Consider the following 21882-nt stretch of genomic DNA (forward strand, 5'->3'; position numbering starts at 1 on the left):
ACTCGGGAGGCTGAGGCAGAAGAATTGCTTGAACCTGGGAGGCGAAGGTTGCAGTGAGCCAAGATTGTGCCACTGCACTCCAGCCTGGGTGACAGAGGACACTCCATCTCAAAAAACAAACAAACAAACAAACAAACAAAACAAAGAAAAAAGTTGTGAGTAATAGAGAAGACAGGCAATTAAGCCAATGCAGTAAACCCTGAGCACTCTGATAGGGGATACAAATGGAGTGTGGTGGGAGACCTCCTGGTTTAAGCCAGCGTAAAGAAAATGTTCCAGAAAAGTAGTAGCTTACTTCAAAACATTTAAATAAAGCCTATATTTGTTTGTAGCATACTGGACCCAGAAAATGCAAGAAAAGGTTTCAATCTTTTATTCTCTTGGTCAGATTCTCCTTTTAAGCTTGTATCAGTCAACAGATTTGTCAAACAGACAAAGTACATAAACACTGTACATTTCTCTATAAGAAATACAAATAATTATGAGCCCAAGCCTCGCCCTCTCCTCCAAGAGTTCACTGACAAAAATGTCAGCCAGTCACCAGCTTCTATGCAAGTCAACTGAAAAGGATGGCTATAGTATACACCACATCTCGCTAGTTCAACCTCGTGGCTGCAAAATTACATCCCACTTGCCAAGAGACAGCCTCCAAGTTTCCGCTGTGGTAACCTTTTCTTCCATAAGCAACCTGAACCCTCTAACCGTGGTTTCAATCACACCATATTCCACCCAACCTAAATCTTTTGCTCCTCAACAACTCCAACCCAGCATGACTATAGCTGGCTGGGGAATTTCCATTTCACTTAAACCGTCAATCTGCACATATTTATGCACTAAGCATTCTGGCAGATTAGGAGCTACTTCTTTTAAGAGCTAAAAAGGGCAATCTAGGCTGGGTGTGGTGGCTCCCACCTGTAATCCTAGCACTTTGCGGGGCCAGGCAGGAGGATCTCTAAAGCCCAGGAGTTTGAGACCAGCCTGGGCAACACAGCATTTTTTTTTCTTTTTCATAAAAAAACTGAAAAAATTAGTTGGGTGTGGTGTCATGCACCTGTAGTCCCAGCTACTTGGGAGGCTGAGGTGGGAGGATTGCTTGAGCTCAGGAGGTCGAGGCTACAGTGATCTGTGATCATGCCACTGTGCTCCAGCCTGAGCAACAAAGCAAGACTCTATATCAAAAAGGGTGGGGGGGGGCAACCTAATTAGCACCTATTCCAAACAAGGTAATCAAAGCAGTATCAAATGTAGAATCAAAGTAGTATCTACAAGGAGCTCAGAAACAAGAAGGGCAAGAACAAAACTAACAGTCACAAAGAAGGTGGATACTGATTTATGTGCTAAGGTGTTGTAGCCCTGGCAAACATTCAAATAGAAGATCTTAGATCCTGAGTGTATAACAAGGGAAACAAAAAAAAAAGATCTGTGGAAGACCTTTAGGTGAGCTAGAATCAAAAGGACGTAGGTAACAGGTGAAATTATAGGAACATCTGCCTTCAAGAATGGAAAATTAGGCCGGGTACAGTGGCTCATGCCTGTAACCCTAGCACTTTGGGAGGCCAAGGTGGGTGGGTCACTTGAGATTAGGAGTTTGAGACCAGCCTGGGCAACATGGCAAAACCCCACGTCTACAAAAAAATACAAAAATGAGCCAGGGGTGGAGGTGGGCACCTGTAGTCCCAGCTCTCAGGAGGCTGAGGTGGAAGGATCGCATGAGCCTGGGAGGTGGAGGCTGCGGTGAGCTGAGATCACACCACAGCACTCCAGCCTGGACGACATAGAGACCCTATATAAAAAAAAAAAAAAAAAAAAAAGACTGGAAAGTTACTGATTCCTCTATCTAAGCCTTCAAGTGGAGGAGATCCTGAAAGCTGTTTCCAGCCATCTTCCCCCTCTGCTCTCTGGGAAACCATACACATTTCCTTAAACATCAGTTATACACACAAATTCTAAACTCTACAGCAACAGCCCCAGTCTCTCTACAGAATTCCTCATTCAAATACGCAGCAGCTGCCTGGACAATGACACAAGATATAAACTACCAAGGGAATGAGCAGAGAAGAGGCAAGATAAAAGCAGGGCTTTGGCATGATTTGGGACTCTTAGTCACAAAATTACAGATGCTCCCCCACCCGGCAGCTTTTGTCGGGGAAACCCAAAGGATCACAAAAGTACTCAGGAAGCTTATGAGCACTTACCAGTGCTACCTCAATTGCCACACCATTTCATAGCATAACGGAGGAGTGCTTATGGCTGAGACATTACCAGCCTGTGGGGAATACTGTCTGCTTACAAACAGCAACGCAAATGTGTCCTTGAAGTGTCACCAAGCTATACAGTTCTTGCAAGAAAAAGTACAAAATTATCATTCTGAGCAATAATGGAGAGAGAATTTACAGGGCACAGGTTCTAGAGCTAGACTGACAGGGATCAAACCTAGTCTGGACACACCTTAGGCAGGTGACTCATTCTCTTCATCTGTAAGGATGCTGTAAACACTGCAAGTGCTAATACATGTAATAACCTTAGAATACAACCTGCCCCGCAGTAGGTGGTCAAAAGATATTAGCTATTATTACAATTCTTAGAAAGCAACCCAGGGTAGTCAGTCCTGTGTTGCAAGATTCTCCCTGCACACTGATAGCCCAGAGCATGCATTTCAGAGCCTCACTGACTGGGTTTGACCCCAGCTTACCTATTTACTAGCTGTGTGACCTTCGGCAAGTTACTTACTCCTCTCTGTGCTTCAGTCTTCTCACGTGGAAAATGAGACTAATGATATTATCTTAGAGCAGGGGACCCCAGCCTCCAGGCTGTGGACGGGTACTAGTTTGTGGCCTGTTAGGAACTGGGCCACACCCAGCAGGAGGTGAGCTGCGGGCGAGCCACCTCGCCCACCTGACTGAGCTCGGCCTCCTGTCAGATGAGTAGCAGCATTAAATTCTCACAGGAGCGCGAACCCTACTGTGAACTGCGCACGCCAGGGATCTAGGCTGCACGCTCCTTATGAGACTCTACTGCCTGATGATCTGAGGTGGAGCAGGTTCATCCTGAAACTACTCCCTTCCCTACTCCATCTATGGAAAAACTGTCTTCCACGAAACCAGTCCCTGGTGCCAAAAAGATTGGGGACCACTGTCTTAGCGAATGACGTGGAAAGTCATTATGATAGGTTAAATCACTCGGAACAGTGTCTGGTTTAGTCAGGTTTACCACTGCTGCTGCTTCTCCGCCTACTTATTCTTCATCCAGTGCCCAGTTTTCAGCAGTGGTTTTTTCTTTGTCCCCTTCCAACTTTCATTTGAAAAGCAAGCCTAGAAACTGAATTAGCTGGGCATGGTGGCGCATGCCTGTAGTCCCAGAGATGATGCCACTGCATTCCAGCCTTTGAGACAGAGACAGCCTGTCTCAAAAAAGGAGAGGAGAGAGGAGAGGACAGCAAACCTAGAAATTTAAATAATAGATAAAACCTAGAGTTTCACGAAAAAAGCTACACTAAGTATCAGTGAAGAATGCCAGGAACTTCCAATTTTCTCATGTTTCTTTCCAAATAATATCCAGCTGTTCTCCATGAGTGCAGTCTATGGTCAGTCTTTCAGTAAGTATCCTTTCTGATAGTTCATCACTGTTGAGTTAATAAAACATGCTTAAGACAAAAAAAAAATCTGCATTCATTATGAATAGCCTAAAATAAAGAGTGTAATGTCTATTGCAAAAAAGTAGTTAATCAGCAAATTACCTCTTCAGAAGTTACAAGGCACAGTCAGGAGAGAAACCAAGACTGACTTTTAGAACACTCCTCCTTCTAGTTCAGGAGTTGGCAAACTTTCTGTAAAGGGCTAGATAGCAAATATTTTAGCTCTGGGAGCCACACAGTCTCCGTGGCCCTACTCAACTCTGCCAGTTGTAAAACAAAAGTACAAATGAATGAGTGTGGCTGTTTCCCTAAAAATACTTTATTTATGAACACCGAAAATGGAATGTCATGTAATTTTCACATCATGATACATTGTTTTGATTTGTCTTCAATCAGTTTAAAATATTTTAAATATAGTTAATATGTATAAGCTATTTTTATATGTTACATCTATAACATATAAACAAATTCTTAGCTTAACAGGTTTCAGGTCAGATTCGGCTGAGAGGCCATACAAGCCCTGCTTCCCTGCTGGTGATTTTAAAGAATTAGGATGTTAAAATGACACTCAGAGCCAAATGAAAGGGAAGAAAGCAGCTTCTCTATCTGGAACGCCTAGAATTCTGTAACCTCTCACTTCTTACCACACCCTAAGCCACAGCAGCAGCCACTGCATCTTCAAGATATGCCTCTCTCCAAGCTTACCTCCTCACCCTCAGAAACAGGCTCACAGTAACGCCTCCTACCCCTAGACAAATACCTCTTCCACACGGTTACGCTCTTGACTGCCCAGTCTATCACACTTTTTGCCTTCTCCACCAATTTCTGAAGAGTCCTCTTCAGTCACTACTTCCTCTCTGGCCTCCCGAACCTTCTGAAACTTGGCTCCTACTCACATCCCTCTGCTAAAGTCACAATGATCAAATCACCCACTTCGATGACCTTTTCCTTATTCTTCAAGCTCCTCAACCTCTCTGTAGCCTGTCAATCACCCCATTCTTGAACCTCTCGTTTTGGCTTCCTAACTCTGTACTCTAGCTTTCTTCCTAACCTTGTTACAGACTCTTCATCTGTTCTGACTATCCCCTTTCTAAAAAGGCACAGTGCTGCAAGGTTCAGACCTACAACGGAACTTTCCCTAAAGCTTCTTCTTTGAATGTGGTCTCATGCACACCCATCACTTTACTGTCACTGCTACAAAAATGGACCCAAATCTCTCTTTCCTTCAACAGCTCCTGCTGAAAGAATGATTGACTGGTACTATAAACTCAACAAGTTCAAAATCAAACTTCGTATCTTCCTTAAATCAAAGTCTTCTTCCTACTTCATTTCATGTTATCAAAGCCCTAAGTTATCAACGTACAGGCTATGGTAATGCGTTTATATAGCACACCAAACATACGAGCTATTTAGAGATAAATTTAACACAATGTGCAATGCATGCACACTGAAAACTATAAAACACTGCTGACAGAAATGAAAGGCAACCTAAATAAACAGAGTGACATACTACGCTCATGGACTGGAAGGCTCAATAGCTCAGTACTGTTAAGATGTCAGGTCTCTCCAAATTGGTCTATAGGTTCAATAACTTCCCAATAAAAATCCCAGCGAACTCTTTTCGTAGAATTTGAAAGAATGATTCTACATTTTTTTTTCTTAGAAACAGGGTCTCCCTCTGTCACCCAGGCTGGGGTGCAGTGGCCTGATCACAACTCACTGCAGCCTCGAACTCCTGGGCTCAAGTGATTCTCCTGCCTCAGCCTTCCAAACAGCGAGAACGACGGGTGAGCACCACCACACGTGGCCAACTGTTTTGTAGAGACAGGGTCTCAATTCTCCTGCCTCAGCCTTCCAAACAACTACGGGTGAGCACCACCACACGTGGTCAATTGTTTTGTAGAGACAGGGTCTCAGGATGGCGCCCAAGCTGGCCTCGAACGCCTGGCCTCAAGGGATCCTCCCACTTTGGTCTTTTAAACTGCTGGGATTACAGGCATGCACAGGCACAGGCAGCTGATTCTAAAATTTGGGTGGAAATGCGAAGTTCCGAGAATAGCCAAAAAAATTCTGCGTGGGGGGAAAGAAAAAGGTTTAGCATTTACCTGACTCAAGGCTGCATATAAAGCTACAGTAAATAGGACGGCATCATACTGGCATCAAGACAGATATCCAGAGCAATGCAATAGGACGGAATCCAGGAACAGACTCTGACATATACAAATGCTCTGACAGTGGTGTCAAGGCATTTCAATGAGGAAAGAGCAATGGGACCAGAACAATTGGAGATCTATATGGAAAACGCAAAGCCCTATTCCTAGATACCGCTACATATAAAAACTAACTCAAAATCACACATATCTAAATGGAAGGGTTAAAACTGTAGCCCTTCTAGGCCGGGCACGGTGGCTCACACCTGTAATCCCAGCACTTTGGGAGGCCGAGGCAGATGGATCACGAGATCACGAGATCAAAACCATCCTGCCTAACATAGCGAAACCCCATCTATGCTAAAAATACAAAAATTAGCCAGGTGTGGTGGTGGGTGCCTGTAGTCCCAGCTACTCGGGAGGCTGAGGCAGAATCACTTGAACCCGGGAGGCGGAGGTTGCAATGAGCCGAGATCACGCCACTGCACTCTAGCCTGGACCACAGAGTGAGACTCCATGGAAAAAAAAAAAAGCAGAGGGAGATTTGACCCATTCAGAGTAGAAGGTCACGTGAACACAGAACAGAGAGAAATCTGAAGATGCTGTCCTTGAAGACTGGAACGACGCAGCCAATAGCCAAGGAACATCAGCAGCCTCTTGCAGGTGGAAGAATCAGGAAAAAGAATTTCTCCTAGAGCCTCCAGAGGGAATAGGGCCCTACTGAGACCTTGATTTGAGACCAGCGATGCTGATTTCAATCAGACTTCTGTCCTCCAGAATCGTAAGAACACGTTTCTGTTGTTTTAAGCCATCTAGCTTGTGGAAATCTGTTACAGCAGCCACAGGAAACTAAAACAGCTATACTTACAAACAAAAAATTCTGTAGAGTGGAAGATTTTAATGCCCTGGTAACTTTTTGCTAGATTAGTGTCAACATCATTTGATGGGGTAAAAGGAAATGGACGCTTTCCTATAATATTTTGCAATAAAGAGAAAGAGGGAATTAGTACTTTTTGTCTCCTATGGCAGTTAAGTTCTTCACATTCATCATCTCAGATTCTAACTATATTGAAAAAGTAATATACTAACAGTGAAATTCACTTGGGTTAAGTGGGTTGCCTAAAATCACACAATTAGCAGAAGACAGACTCGAGATTCGGGATTTCAGGCCAGAGCCCATCCCATTAATACCATGATGCCAGATTTCAGCTCCAATATCAGAACATCAAGATCAGTCATTAATTAATGCAGGAATTAAATGAGCTCCTTCCATTTCCTACCGTAAATGCACTCTACTGCCCTCTGGCCACTCCAGTTCTAACCCACACTGTATTCGGTGTTTTTCGATTACCACCACCCTGGCATTTCCTTTCTCTACATTCCTATAGTTCTTCTATTCTAGCCAAAACTTTAGCAGTGAATTAGTGTTCTTCATGTAATTTTTTTTTTTTTTTTTTTTTTTTTTGAGACAGAGTTTCGCTTGTCGCCCAGACTGGAGTGCAACGGTGCGGTGTGATCTTGGCTCACTGCAACCTCTGCCTCCCGGGTTCAAGCGATCCTCCTGTCTCAGTCTTCTGAAGTAGCAGGGATTACAGGCGCCTGCCCCCATGCCCAGCTAATTTTTTTTGTACTTTTAGTAGAGACAGGGTTTCATCATGTTGGCCAGGCTGGTCCTGAACTCCTGACCTCAGGTGATACCCTGGCCTCGATCTCCCAAAATGCTGGGATTATAGGCATAAGCCACCATGCCCGGCCTCTTCATGTAATTCTTTAATGACTAAATGACTTTATTCCTATTCTGCTTTAACTATGTCCATCAGATAAAAGAGAAATGATTGTAAAGGCTGTGATAACATTCTATTTGGAGAACTACAAGAATAATTTTTTGTTTCAGGCTTATATTAGGATCTTCCACATAAAATATTTCATTAAAGTGTCAGCTTCCCAGAAAATACTATCTTCCTTGTTGGCATCAGATTAGAAAAGCTCTTCACTGGTGATGAATTATCACCACTACTACTTTTCTTTTTTTTTTTCTTTTGAGAAGGAGTCTCACTCTTGTCGCCCACGCTGGACTGCAGTGGCATGATCTCAGTTCACTGCAAGCTCTGCCTCCCGGGTTCAAGCAATTCTCCTGCCTCAGCCTCCTGAGTAGCTGGGATTACAGGCGTGTACCACCAAGCCTGGCTAATTTTTGTACTTTTAGTAGAGACGGGGTTTCACCATGTTGCTCAGGCTGGTCTCGAACTCCTGACCTTGAGACCTGCCCGCCTCGGCCTCCCAAAGTGCTGGGATTACAGGCGTGAGCTTCCACCATGCCCGGCCCACACATCTGGATGTTTAAAAGGTCCCGGGTGACTGCACCGTGCAGGGTTCTCCAGGTTGAGAACTAGGTACTAATGGAATGAAGGAGAGAGGGAAGCACAGATGTGAGAGGTGTACAGCATCCAGGGAATTTGGGGACTGATGCAGACTTAGCGGGGGAGTCGGGGATAACTTTTTGGTTAGTGACTTGAGAGTCTGGCTGCACAGTAGTGCCATTAATCATGAAGGTAGAAGAGAAAACCCAGTATAACTAGAAAACAAAACACGCACTACTTTGAAATACTTGGCCTTCCTCTCTCTGTTCTGCAAGTTCCATTAAGGTTAAGTTGTGTCTTGCTCATTTTGTCATCTCTGGCATAGTAGCTTGCACCTACCGTAAAATACGTTTTTCCTGAATGCAATTGAGCTCTGTGAGGTTCATCTGCCTCATGTTACAATCAGTGGCATGACTTACACATCTTTCAAAAGCTCACCTTGTACAGCAGTGACGACTGGGCTGGTTTCATAAGAGATGCACAACAAATATTAGGTAACTAGCTATTTCCACCTCAAACTCCTGACTGGGAACACTTCCAACTTAGACACCACCACATAGAAGTATACTGGGCAAAGCAAATATGTCCAAAAGTGAGGTCAAAATATTTGTTCTCAAATCTATTCCTTCTCTACCTCTTAGCAGCTCAGCCATTTGTCTGAGTCATCCAGACCTAGAACTCTTGAGTCATCTTCGATTCTCTCTCAACATTCAACCAGATTTCAAAAGTCCTGTCTTTCATATGTTCTGCGGTCTTTCTCCCATCAGTCCTCTCCAGCCCCACGGCCCCTACCAAATGGCTCACTGCTACAGCTTGCTCTCTGACTTCCTTTCTTCTCAATCCATCCTCTACACTGCAGTCATTGTGTCATGTCCCAGAGAATTCCAGTTATGTCGCTACCGTGGCTGATTCCTTTCAGTAGTATTGCTCCATGACTCTCAGAATAAAATCCAAATGCTGAACAAATGCCCTTAATAACCTGGCCCTTAACATACTCTTCCAACCTCACATCCCACTAATCCTTCCACCTAGAACACTGACCTCTCCTCAATCTCATGTCCCCATGTCCAAGGGAGGGCCATTTTTCAAAGCTCAGCTCAAGTAATGTCTTCTGCAACAAGACTTTCCCTAACATCCAAAATACATTCACCATTACTTCCCTAAAAAATCTCTCCCTATTCTGAGTTTTCAAAGTAACTCCTAAGCATGTTTTACCTTTCACCTTACAATATAGTTTTTCATACACAATTTCTTTTATCATCCCTCCTAGACTTCAGAACTCCCTGTGAATAAGCTTTAGTTCTGGCTATTCTTGTTTAACTACCAATTACTTCTCCCTCTATACCCATTCCATGGTTATCTCCTCTTCCTCCTGACAATACCTTACCAAATGGAGTTCAATAAATACCACAGGTTCAACAGGAGATTCTGGGGACACAGCAATTTCTCATTTTGTTCAGCAAGGCTGTAAATCATGATAATATCTCAAATTGCCCACAGCAAATCACCCTGCCAGTGACAGAATCCTGTGTATCTCAGCACAAGTCAGTAGCTTTACTCTGAAATGTCCACTAATGGATAAATTTTATTTCTCAGTAAAAATAATCCACAAGGAGAAAGCTAACAGCTACAGCTGGTGACAGCAGAGAAAGTAAGGAAAGGGAGAGAAAAGAAAACAATGGTATAAAAGGAACAGTCCACGAGAGGTCTCTAGACTACACATAATTATCAATGACCTGGGACATTTGTTCAATAAGTAGAACAATAAACAGATAAATTTCAAAAGTAGAAACAGCAAAGTTCCTTCTTTCCTTATTTCTACCAACCTACACTAACGAGGCATTTTCTGGAACGGTACTACCCAAAGCACTTCTGGCAATGCCAGTGTTCTATTAATCTGTGCTGTCCATTGGGAGAGCTACTAGCCACATGGCAACTGAGTACTTGGAATAGGACTAGCACAACTGAGAAGTTAATTTTAAATTTTATTTAAATTTAATCAAATTTAAGTAGCCACATGTGGCTAGTGACTAAGGTGTTGGTCCATGAATACCCAGGACATGGAATGTTTTCCCCATGCTACTTGGGTTGTTGTCAAAAGTATTTTTCTGATCAAATTCCATCAAGTTAATAAAAGTTTATGATAAATTTTCTGTTCAATATACTATTTACAAAAAAAAAAAAAAACCGTACTTTTTTTTTCAATTTTTACTTTTACTGAGGAAAAGAAGTGGAGAGAGATTTTAGAGGAGACTGGAGAGGAGGACCGCACGCCAGGGTGAAAGCATCAGGCGCCGCGGAAAAAGGCTCCTCCTGCGCCTGAGAAATATCCTAGGATCCCGACACCTACTTGTGAGCTACAGATGATCCCCCTTTTAAAGCTGAGGACACGGAGACTGAGAGCAATTAATTGACTTGCTTATGATCATAGCTTAAACTAGGATTTAGATCCATGTCCAGCTGCAGAGTCGGAGCTCTCACACACTACATTTTATTTTATTATTATTATTTTTTGAGACAGTCTCTGTTGCTCAGGCTGGAGTGCAGTGGCACAATCTTGGCTCACTGCAACCTCCACCTCCCAGGTTCAAGTGACTCTCCTGACTCAGCCTCCTGAGCAGCTGGGATTACAGGCATGCACCACCACACCTGGCTAATTTTTGTATGTTTAGTAGAGATGGGGTTTCACCATGTTGGTCAGGCTGGTCTGGAACTCCTGATCTCAAGTGATCCGCCCACCTCGGCCTCCCAAAGTGCTGGGATTACAGATGTGAGCCACCGTGACCAGCCTTAAACATTATATTTTAGTTGCTAAAACAAAAATGGGCAGGATGAAAAGTAGGTTAGGTAGCTCTTAGCAGACTTGTTATCCAGAGCATAATAAAAGCTGGACCAGCCAGTTTGCTTGGCAAGAAGCTAAGGATGTATCCAGGTAACTTTTCTTGATGGCTAGCAGGTGATGCTTGAGAAATTCATACCTTCCTTCAACCACAGCCATGATTCTAAGCTGGGAGACACAGGAGTGAGCAAAACAGAACAAGTTCCTGCCCTCATGGGGTTTTTATTCCAGTGAGCGACGCCCTCTAATGAGATGACAACTGAACAGGCACCGAGTGAATAAAGTGGGTCAGCTCTGTGGAGAAGCACTGGAGGACTGTTCCAGGCCAAGGGAACTGCAAGGACAAAGACGCAGAGGTAGCAGCACGTTGGGCACGCACAAAGAACAGCAACAAAGTCAGTGTGGTGGGGCACAGTGAATGAAAGCAGGAAACAAGCTCGAAGTGTTAGGTGGCGCCCACACCCTGTTAGTACTTAAAGGTCATTGGGAGAATTGGAATATATTTTAAGATTATGGAGAACTGTGAGAGCTGGGCAATGAGGGGCAGGAGTATTAAGAAGAGTGGGAGAGACATGATCTGATTGATGTCTTAAATGAAACACTAGAAACTGTATGAAATTAGAGTGTGAGAAAGCAAAATCAAGGCAGAAAAGTTAAAAGCAACCTTTTAATTGGAACCTTTTGAAGTAGTTCACTTGGGTTACAAAGGAAGCTTAGGGCTGGGAGTGGTGGCTCACACCTGTAATCCCAGCACTTCGGGAGGCCCAAGCAGGTGAATGGCTTGAGCCCAGGAGTTCAAGACTAGCCCGGACAACATCGCGAAACTCCAACTCTACAAGAAATACGAAAATTAGCCGGATGTGGTGGAACGCACATCTGCACTCCCAGCTACTTGGGAGGCCGAGGTGAGAGAATCACTTGAGTCTGGGAGGTGGAGGTTGTAGTGAGCTGTGATCACGCCACTGTACTCCAGCCTGGGTGACGGAATGAGATCCTGTTTCAGGGAAAAAAAAAAAAAGTACCACAAACGAAGCTCAGATTAGCAGGACAGCTACAGAGATGTAGAGATGGGGAATAAAAACTAATTTTACGACAGACTTTAGCTAAATATATATGGTCAAATCCATAGTCATGGATAGATGGAAGGAAAGAAGGTTGTCCTCTAAACAAGTCACATAAGAAGCTGTACACTCAGTCTCTCAGGAATTCTGTTTACTATTCCTAGGCACTATCTCCCACACTCTCACACAGCCAACCAACCATTATCAGGGAAGTTCCCATAGTGTGTTTACAGATCATTCAAGTTATATGACACAGATATCTGCTACTTATTTATATTTAAATACGTCTCTCCAAACAAGCATAGCAGGCTCTGAGAATCCGATTAAAGCACAAGCAGGATTAATATCCCACAAACATTTTCTACCTAATCTTGTCTTCCTTTGCATAGCTTCAGGTTAATGAGCTAAATGGCCCAGAATGCCTCCTAGTTGAAGTTTGCAACATTGTTTCTAAAAAGCTTAAATCCCAACAAAAAGTTGGGACACAAAAAAGGTAAAAGAAAAACTGGCTTACATCTGCAATCCCAGCACTCTGAGAGGCCGAGGCGGGCAGATCAGATGAGGTACGGAGTTCAAGACCAGGCTGGCCAAGATAGTGAAACCCCATCTCTACAAAAATTAGCCAGGCATGATGGTGGGTGCCCGTAACCCCAGGTACTTGGAAGGCTGAGGCGGGAGAATCACTTGAACCCGGGAGGTGGAGGCTGCGGTGGCCGAGATCACGCTATTGCACTCCAGCCTGGGCAACAGAGTGAGAGGGAGGAAGGGAGGAAGGAAGGAAGAAAAACTGCAAAGTCAGAACTTCATGACTGCTTACCTAGCTATCCCCCTGCTAATTTAACCCTGAAAGGATGTCTTCTTCGTGTGTTTAAGGAGAGATACCCCACTGACGGGATGTCTCTCAAGGCACTTGCCAGATGATGAGTATGGATGATGAGCACGCTGACTCAATCTGTATGAGCTCCTCAGGGGTTGGAACCCGACTGCAAAGCACAGCAGGGGGTCAGTAAAGCTCCTGAATGAAAAACCAGCCGCCCTCCACAATCTCAACCTTGCTACTGTATTCCCAAAACACTGAACTTACCTTCCTAGTGTAAAAGCGCCAGACTACCCATTACCTCACAGAAGACCTTCCTGAACCTTTCTACCCACCTCACTCCTGTGAGGAACAGCTATTTGCCGTGTACAACAACATTCTGTGAGTGACCCAAAAAGTAACTTCAGAGAATGTCTTGGGTTTTCGCTCCTTTTCTTACTCCCCTGCTTTCACCTCAAGTTTCCCCTCCAGGAATATGGCAGAAAAAGCAAAGACAAAAACTGGCTGCCTGCTAGGCGCAATGGCTCATGCCTGTAACCGCAGCACTTTAGAGAGGCCAAAGCGGATGGACTGCTTGAGCCCAAGAGCTGGAGACCAGTCTGGGCGACATAGTGAGACAGGATCTTGCTCTGTCGCCCAGGCTGGTAGAGTTCACTGCAACCTCTGCCTCCCAGATTCAAATGATCCTCCCACCTCCCTAGTATTACTGCTGGGACCACAGGCACCCGCCACCATTCCATTCACTCCAGGCTGGAGTGCAGTGGCACGATCTCAGCTCACTGCAACCTCCGTTTTCCGGGTTCAAGCGACTCTCGTGCCTCATCCTCCCGAGTACCTGGAATTACAGATACGTGCCACCACACCTGGCTAACTTTTGTATTTTTTGTAGATACGGGGTTTCGCCATGTTGCCCAGGCTGCTCTTGAACTCCTGGCCTCAAGCGATCCTCCCACCTTGGCCTCCCAAAGTGCTGAAATTACTGGCGTGCGCCACCACACCGGGCCAAGCCCTTGTCTACACACACACAGACACAACTTTTTAACGAGCCGGGTGTGGTGGCGAGCGCCCGTGGTCTCAGAAAGCTGAGGTAAGAGGATCGCTTGAGCCCAGGAAGCTGAAGCTGCAGTGAGCCGTGACCGCGCCACTGTACTCCAGCCTGTGGGACAGAGCGAGACCCTGTCTCAAAACACACACACACACACACACACACACACCCCAAAACCAACTGGGTGCCAGTGCCAGCTATCTCTGTAACTTTGCCTAAATTCCTTTATCAATAAAGGGCAAATATACACACCAGGCCTCCTTCACGAGGTTATCTAAAGTCTAATGCAAATGAAAAAAGCCGACCAACTGTCATGTGCTGCCCAAATCTAAGATCCATCAAGAGACAGGTTCATTCAAAGCTCAAAACCAACAGGACAAGTCGTGACCAAGCACAATGCAGTCACTCAATAAACAAAGGTCAAATAAGGAATATTCTTCTCCAATAACGGTGTAAAGAGGAGAACCACGCTGCCCAGATACAACAACGTCGCTGCACGATTCCTGACAGGTAACTCCCCATCTCTGGGCCTTCTTTCCCCCTACGTGTACAATAAGGCTTTGACAATGAAGGCTTCTAATTACTGCTACATTAAGAGAGGCAGACTCTGAGAGACCAGAGTGCCTTAACCTGCAATGTCATGAGAAGTGCATCAGACCAGAGGGTAGGCACTGGACTGGGAGGCAAAGGCACAGAGGTCTGGTTTGAGCAGCCCTCTTGTGAGCAGTGTGACCTTGGCCAACTCCCTTCCCGCAAACCCCTTCCTCCCGTCTTCATCTGTACGCCTGGCCTGAAGGCAGGGGCTGCTGCGGAGCTGGAGCCGCCAGTGCGCCCGCCTGCTTGACCCCAGCCCGAGGAGTCCCACGCTCTTCCGCAAGCAAGGGATGGACCCCTTCCGGATGCAGGACGTGCCAGGACAGCAGTTTCGATTTCCTAAGGAGAAGGCTTACTTCCCCCGGCGTCCCGGCACCGCCGGCAATCAAGAGCCTCCCCTGCTGCCCTCGGGGCCCCGCGGCTGCACGCTGCACCGGCACCAGACCTGCCAGCCCCGCTCCGCAGCCGGCCGCAGTCCCGCGGGGTCGGTATCGCGGGAGGGGCGTTGTCATAGGAACCGCGCTCCGGACCCCAGCCCGAGAAGCTCAGGACAGGCTGCACAGAAAGGCTCGCGAGACCCGCGGAGCCCCCATGCAACCACGCCCGGCCTTCCCCTCCCAGGGCAGCTTCTCCCGGCCAGCAGCGCCCCCACAGCTCCGCGTCTTCCCGCGCGGCTCCACAAAAAACCCTACCTTCCGCCATGTCTGGCCCGGCACTGCCTGCAACCTCGCGAGAAGTGCGCGGCTCAGCCGGGGCGGTGCGGAACGGAATCACCAAGTCTCGCGAGAATCATGGGAGGCGCGGCAAAGGGCGGAGCCGAGGGTACGAAAGGGGTGAATGAAAGTGGAGGGGGATGCTGGGCTCTGGGGGAAGCGGAGAGCCGGGTTTATTTTTACCGGGTGTTTTTGAGGCTCGAGATTTATTGAGCACGGACTGAGCCCTGTCATATTCCACATCCTTGGCAGGGCACCGAAAAGGATGACACAACGAATGCAGACGACTCCTCGGAGAAGCTTGGCAGTGAGAGGGGTCAAGAGAGGGGGTTTGTTGGTCCTTAGCTTGTAAAGATAGGAGAGGCTGGGAGAAAGGAGCCAGTGGAGAGGTGCCTGGGGAGGTGGGATGCTCGGCAGGCGATGCAGAACTCAGGAAAACGGATTAAATTTGGCCTAGAGGCGGGTCACCTGTTATTCCACTAAAACGTTAGGAAACAAGAACATGCGTGCGGATATATAGGGGAGAAGAAAATCAGGGAGATCGTTTGATGACATCGATTTTATGGGTGAAGTTATGAGACAAGGAAGGAGACCAAGAAGAGCGAAGAAACTTTGGAAGAGGACGCTGAAGTTGGAAGGCCTGGTTTCAAATGCCTCATGTATGTCTTGATGGATCACTTTTTTCTACAACTCAGCCACCAGGCTGCAGTAGCAGATATATTGAATTCTAGCATTTGTCCAGGGCTTGGGATTGTATTGCCCAAAATAAATTGAGGGTGCTATGAGACGACAGCCCAGGCCATCAAACATGGGATGCAGACTGGCTAGGGACTGATGGAGGAGCCACGAAACTGCAGGTCTCTAATAATTGAAGGCCAGTGCAGTGCAGGCAATGTTGTGAGAGCTTGGTGGTTATAGTAGCAAACAGGTTCATAGTGAAGTAGCACTAGGAGATGATAAAAGTCCAGGACAGGCCGGGCCTGGTGGCTCACGCCTGTAATCCCAGCACTTTGAGAGGCTGAGGTGGGTAAATCACCTGAAGTCAGGAGTTCAAGACCAGCCTGGCCAACATAGTGAAACCCCATCTCTACTAAAAATACAAAATTAGCCGGGCATGGTGGTGCACGCTTGTAATCCCAGCTACTTGGGAAGCTGGGGCAGGAGAATCGCTTGAACCTGGGAGGCGGAGGTTGCAGTGAGCCGAGATTGTGCCACTGCACTCCAGCCTGGGCAACAGAGTATGACTGTCTTTAAAAAAAAAAAAAAAAAAAAAAAAGTCCAGAGCCACAGAGAACTGAAGTGGAAGTGAGAAGCCAGGAAAATTAGATGTTGGGATTTAGAGGTAGGAAAGGAAAGGAGCTTCAAGTGCTAAAATCTTTGGCGAATATGGGGAGGACTAACTATATGATTAGTTAGACAATTGCAGAATGGAGGACTAAACAGTAACATAGCTGAATAGAATGAGACTTTTCTTGCTTTTCTTTCTGTTTGTTTGTTTTTTTTTTTTCCAGAGATGGAGTCTCTGTGTTGGCCAGGTTGGTCTTAAACTCCTGGTCTCAAGCAATCCTCCCACCTCAACCTCCCAAAGTACTGAGACTACAGGCATGAGCCACCATGCCCAGCCTGGCATGAGACCTTTTCAAAAAAGACTTTTACTCAAGGAAGAATCAAAAGAATGCATCAATAGTTCAGGATTGCCGGGAAAGTGGTGGCCTTGGAGGACAGCCAGGAGTAAGAGAGAAAAGGTTGGAAGGAAGGATCTGAATTAGCTATACTGGTGGTGTAGGCTTTTAGTTGTTGCTACTTGGGAGGCTGAGGCTGGAGAATCGCTTGAGTCCAGAACTTTGGGATCGCAGTGAGCTGTATCCTGCCGCTGCCACTGCAGCCTGGGTGACAGAGCAAGGCTCTGTCTCTAAAAATAAACAAGAAAAAGAAAAGAAATTTTAAAAGAAGGATCTGAAAACGGAATAAGAGTGTCAGAAACGAAAGGGAGGAATTTTTTTTTTTTTTTTTTTGAGACGGAGTCTCGCTCTGTCTCCCAGGCTGGAGTGCAGTGGCGCGATCTCGGCTCACTGTAAGCTCCACCTCCCGGGTTCACGCCATTCTCCTGCCTCAGCCTCCAGAGTAGCTGGGACTACAGGCGCCCGCCACCTCGCCCGGCTAATTTTTTGTATTTTTAGTAGAGATAGGTTTTCACCATGTTAGCCAAGATGGTCTCGATCTCCTGACCTCATGATCCGCCCACCTCGGCCTCCCAAAGTGCTGGGATTACAGGCGTGAGCCACCGAGCCGGGCCGAAAGGGAGGATTTAAAGTTGGAGAAGCTTTAGGTACTGTTAAGGATAAGCATTAGTGGGTAGTGAGGTGCAGTGGAGGAGGAATTTGGAGCTTAGATCATGGAAACATCGAGTCAAGCACTAAATTTTTGAGGAAGGATAGGAATTCTGGCTGACAGGTACCTGGGAGATGAGAGACGGTGTTGAAATGTGTAAGCCTTTTTGTTGTGGCAGGAGATGAAAGGCGTGAAGATGGTATGAGTCAGGGAGCTGCTTAGAGGAACTGCACTGAGCAAGCAACACTGAGACAAAAAGGGTGGGGGAGAACTTTCCAGGCTCCATGGAAGGGCCATCGCTCAAAGCGTCCCTCTCTGTTGAGAATGGTTTATAGGTGTGCCCCACCGTGAGTCTTTGGGGCCTTCAGAGTGGCCAGGCAGGCCAGGCTCCTCTGGATGCAAGCAGCCTCATCTTTTTATTGTGGAGTACCCTGCAAATATTGCCTGGGCCATAACGTAAAAGCGATATGGAAGTTGTTGTAAAGTACCGTCACTGCTGACTCCCGATTTTGCGTGATGACCATCATCACCTCAGCAGCACCAGCCTAGGGTCTGGAATAGAGCAGGCGCTCAACATGTTTGATGAGGTGTTTCCACTGCGTGCTATTCTGGGAGTTAAGAGACCTGAGTTCAAGTCTAGCTCCGCAGCTGACTTGCTGTGTTGATGATGGGCAAGTCCTTGCAAGCCTTATGCTGCCTCTCAGATTTTACCTGTTTCCTGAGGAAATGGGACTAGAATCCCTGGTTCCTAAAGACCCTCTTTGAGAATTTGATGAAAACCAGAGACCCTCTCCCTTTGAGTAGCACACATGCAGGAATAAACAAACGTGTGCCCTTTCAGAGTGTGCTTGGACTAGGTGTCCATGATCAAAGAACTCGCCTGAAGGGACTGCTCACCTCAGGGGCTTGACTGCCTCTTCATCACAACCTCACGCTAAGGAGCCCTCTACCAGAGGTCAAAGTACCCATCTTAGAAATGGCTTAACGGTATCCCTGGGCCCTTGTCTGTTGTTTTTGTTCGTGTGTTTTGTTTTGTTTTTTTTGAGATGGAGTCTCGCTCTGTTGCCCAGGCTGGAGTGCAGTGGCGCAATCTCAGCTCACTGCAACCTCCGCCTCCTTGATCCTCACTGCCTCAGCCTCCCAAGTAGCTGGGACTACAGGCACATGCCACCACGCCCAGCTAATTTTTTATTTATAGTAGGTACGGGGTTTCACCATATTGGTCAGGCTGGTCTCGAACTCGTGACCTTGTGATCCACCCACCTCGGCTTCCCAAAGTGCTGGGATTACAGGCGTGAGCCACCACGCCCAGCCAGCCCTTGTCTTTTGGGGGGGGCTCCTACTGGCCTGTAACCCCAGAGTTACAGAGAATGTAGTAAAGCCTGTGAAATAAAGCACTCGTAGTACTCAGTAAACTACAACACCCACCAGGTTTGGATGGAGCTATAACATTAGCTATAACCAGAAATACAGATGTCTTGAAAAAGCTGAGCACTGGAGTATGGTTCAGTTTACACCCACTTCAGGTTTTGCAGTCAGATTCAGAGGAACTTAGTGTGGTGGTGTCTCAGGCAAGGTACATGAAGAACAGGAAGGGAATAAATGCCGTTTGCCTTAGCTTCAAGAGCACAGGGGAACAGACTCGGGAGGCAGTGCGGTATTATGGCAGGGCAAGAAGAGGAGGACACCTCCACTGGTACTCGGATGAACTGAGTCAAGTACCAGTCTCGACACATCCATGCTCTCTCTGACCCTAGAAAAGTCAGTGTTCCTGGGCTCTGGTTTCCTGACCTGTGAAGAAGGGCTAATAGCACCCAGTAGGTCAGGGAGGCGGTGGAACTGAATCCCAGCCATGCAACTTGTGTGCTCCACAGCGATGGCAAATTAACCTGAGCCTGTTTCCTCATGAGAAATTATTACTTTGGAAGCTTCTTCTAAGAATGTGACTAAAACCTTTAGGAAAAACACATAGCACAAGCTTGCCACAAAAGAGAGGCTCAACAAAAAGAAAAAACCTGATTTCCAGCACTCTTGTTGGGAATAAATGGAAGTCACTGTGAACATTGGATACTGCTGAGAGGAGGAAAAAAATCAAGTTTCTTGCCTAGGACTTTCTGTGCTGCTCCTATGACTTTGGATGTGTTTGGTTGCCTTTTGTGAAAGGCTTTTCCTTCAGTTTATTTACCTGTGTGAACAGAATTCAAAATTCTTTCATCATTTCACTAAAGCTCAGGGAGGAGTACCAACTCAACAAGCCAAAAAGCCTAATCCTGCCTTGGCAGCCAGATTACACACATCTGAAACTGACCAGAAATACCATGCCCAGCAAATAATGTGATCTGTGAACTGAATCCTGAGGGTTGTGGGCCTCCCCAAGGCAGAAAAGGGTTGAATTTGATAAGGTTGTTATTAGCCCTGTCCCATGAGAGGGAGAGGGAGATCCACATCTTTCCTGGAAGCCTAGTGCCTCACATACACCACGGAAAACCTGTTCATTTGCATTTCAAGCAGCATGCAAATAAAACGTTTTGGCTCTATACCTTGAGTAGCTGAATTATGTCTAAAACTGATGTCAGTTTGGGGATATTGTCTAGACCCTTCCACAAGTTTATTCCAAATATATTTGTCGAGAATTTGCACTCTGGAAATAACCCCTAATCTTCCCAAAACTCCTCTCGGGGGATTTCCTTGTTTATAATTTAGCTGAACAAGAGCTCTGACACCACGTTCATTTCTCCGAGTTTGTAAGGAAGAGGCCTTAATAGTCACTAGCGATTTATATCAAGGATAAATAAGCTTTCAACACCTAACGCTAACTCCGTATGAACTATCTGTAAAGATTCAGGATAAAAAGCTGGATGTTGATATCTTGTATATCTTGTAAAGAAGGTCCTCTACTCAGTCTTACCTCTTTCGTCAGTAACTTACTACATGACCCCTGGGCAGATATTGGGGCATTTTCCCATCCGTTTAGAGGACAGAGGTGGTGACTGAGATGTGACAGTTCACATTTGAGTCTGGGTTCCTCACCTTCCAGCTTATCTTTATGGCAGAGCCAGTGGAGGCCAAAGGCAAAATCCCCAATAATGTTCTCATATGTGCTCACCTGAAGGTTCTAAATCACAGTGCACACAGACTCTGAGTTAAAATGGTGCGTGGCCACGTCCTGGAAATCTAAAGAGCATCATCATCAGCTTGGAAGGTAAGCTAACGTCTCTGGTTCCTTCTTTAAAGTCTGTGAAATACGAGGTTTCCCTGTGGTCCCTTTGGCATCATGTGCTGTTTATACAGAAAGAGTCCCACAACTTGCTTTTGAGACCTGCATCCTAAAACCAAAACAGCTCATGATACAGCCTCTAAGTCGTCATTTATTGATTTATAGAGCACCCATCACATGAACGAGGTGCTTTACAATACAGTCAACATCACAACAGAACTCACATCGTTAAATACAATCAACAAATTACAGAACTAAAAAAACTGAAACGAAGCAACATTATGTCAAATTTCAAAGATGCTGAGAAGTGGCAGTACAAAAAAAGGTAATTCCACCAACTGGAGACCAGAGGGGCAAAGATACACAGGCACCACAGCCCAGAGCGGGCAAATTTGTAGAGGGTGAGCGAGCACATCAAATCAAATTTCCCAACCAAGAATGAAGGCCGTTAAAGATACTGACACCCACGTGATCACAGTACTAGTGGAATAACCTCACACACGTTACCTTAGAATAACAAGAAGTCAACCTCATATGGATTTTAAACTCAAGAGGCCAGAAAGCCACTGAGATCGTCTATCCCATACGAGCACAGACTGAAATCTACATGCCTCTACGAGAACTTGGAATAAATTTAGGAAACAGCCAACAGTTCTACAATCCATAAGATCTAAGGAAATATTGTTGATGGTTGGCACAAGTTCAGGGGGAAAATATCGTTTTCCTAAAGCAGAGAAGAATCGCCTCACATTGATGGTGAGGCACTGGTGGAACAAAAGCCACCTGGTTCAGTGTCACCTGAGTGTGGGTTTCCTATCAAATGTAGAGGCATTTAAATTTACATTATCAGAAGAACACTGAGAAAGGCACAGATGACATCTCTGACAGAGGAAGGGAAGTCGTAACATCTATGTAGGCCTGTTTCAGTGTGTAACAGAGTCAGGGCACTAGGTGGAAAAGCACGTGAAGAGAGATGCACTCATTCCTGGCTCTTACTTCCACTCCCATAGAGCAAGCCCTAAAAAAAAAAAAAAAAAAAAAAAAAGATAGTTTTATAAAAGTAATTGCATTAAAGTCGCTCTAGAACTTCAAAAATAGTTGTCCCTGAGTTACTAGGTCAT

General features: G+C 45.9%; 1 protein-coding gene across 2 annotated transcripts in view; it reads right to left on the minus strand.

Moving 5' to 3' along the window:
* The window catches only part of ANKFY1 (ankyrin repeat and FYVE domain containing 1), a 116057-nt gene extending 100817 nt beyond the window's left edge, over positions 1-15240 (minus strand). The window contains exon 1 of one of the 2 annotated variants that reach the window (XM_011980415.1): positions 15193-15240. The gene's annotated coding sequence lies outside the window, so the exon portion shown is untranslated. Of the gene's footprint in view, positions 1-14856; positions 14978-15192 lie in introns of those variants that run through there. The other variant, XM_011980416.1, reaches the window with a different exon arrangement.
* Between the last annotated feature and the right edge of the window lie 6642 nt (positions 15241-21882).

Source organism: Mandrillus leucophaeus, unplaced genomic scaffold, assembly GCF_000951045.1.
Source record: "Mandrillus leucophaeus isolate KB7577 unplaced genomic scaffold, Mleu.le_1.0 Scaffold212, whole genome shotgun sequence".
Lineage (NCBI taxonomy): Eukaryota > Metazoa > Chordata > Mammalia > Primates > Cercopithecidae > Mandrillus > Mandrillus leucophaeus.